A 1,175-nucleotide genomic window follows, 5' to 3' on the forward strand; every position below is an offset into this window, starting at 1 on the left:
GGATCTGCTTCCAAGCTCACACCCGTGTTATTGGCAGGATTTCTTTGCTTGCAGGCGTATTGGCTCGAGGGCCTCAGTTCCTTGTTGGTTGTTGTCCCAAGGCCGCCTTCGGTTCCTTGCCATATGGGCTTCTCTACAGGGCAGCTTACAACCAAAGGCCTAGGATAGAAATAAGCAAAACTACCATGTGAAAAGAAACAGCAAGGAAACTTACATGTCTCAATCATAGCACTAGGTAGAGGGAGGGGAAAAGGATTTTGAACAGCAAGCAGATTTATATTCTGAGTTGACACCACCCATGTGGTCTAAAATCTCATGAAGAAATTTTAATTTAAAATGCTCTCAGTCTATCCCAACAGTGATCAAAAGACATTATTGATTGTAAAATGCAAACTGATTTAAGAGACGTTAAAATGCTTTTTAAAGATACTTATATTTAATAAAATGTTATCAAAGTTTTGCTACAAAAAAGAGATATAATTTACATACCATACTATTCACCCATTTAATTTGTAAAATTCAATGGTTATTAGTGTATTTGCAGATTTATGCAACCATCACTACAATACATTTTAAAACATTTTTGTCACCTTCAAAAGAAATTTCTTATCTTTTCATTTTTATATTTATTTATTTTTAAAATTTTATTTTATCTTATAAAGCTTACAGCACCCAGCATTCCCAGGTGGTCTCCCATCCAAGTTCTAACTAGGCCCAACCCTGCTTAGTTTCCAAGATCAACTGGGATCAGGCATGTTCAGGGTGGTCTAGCTATAGATAGATACTTCATATATTTTCAGTTATTACCCCTCAACCCGTAGGCCTCGGACCCCCATCCCAACCCTTAGCAACAATGAATCTGCTTTATGTATTTATAGATTGGTCACAGACATTTACAACTGATGTTAGAAGTCACATTGCTTTTGCCATATTCCATTGCTTAAAAGTGAGTCATTAGGTCCAGCCCACAGATAGGCAGAGAGGCTTCTACAGGGAGGTGGGATTCATAGAAGCCGCTTTAGAAGCAGCCTGCCATAGGAGGGAACCAGGAATGTGTCCGGAGTCTTGAGTAGATTTAATGTCCTTGCTTTTAAATTGATAGCCCATGAATACTTGGAAGGAAAAGCTTCCCAAATGGTCAGGCCTCCTACTGAGAACTTGTTAAGAGGCTGAGA

General features: G+C 38.7%; 1 pseudogene; it reads right to left on the reverse strand.

The window, feature by feature from the left end:
• Nucleotides 1–660: 660 nt before the first annotated feature.
• LOC112426004 (5S ribosomal RNA) lies at nucleotides 661–779 on the reverse strand (annotated as a pseudogene).
• Nucleotides 780–1,175: the final 396 nt, after the last annotated feature.

The sequence above is a fragment of the Macaca nemestrina genome, chromosome X, assembly GCF_043159975.1.
Source record: "Macaca nemestrina isolate mMacNem1 chromosome X, mMacNem.hap1, whole genome shotgun sequence".
Lineage (NCBI taxonomy): Eukaryota > Metazoa > Chordata > Mammalia > Primates > Cercopithecidae > Macaca > Macaca nemestrina.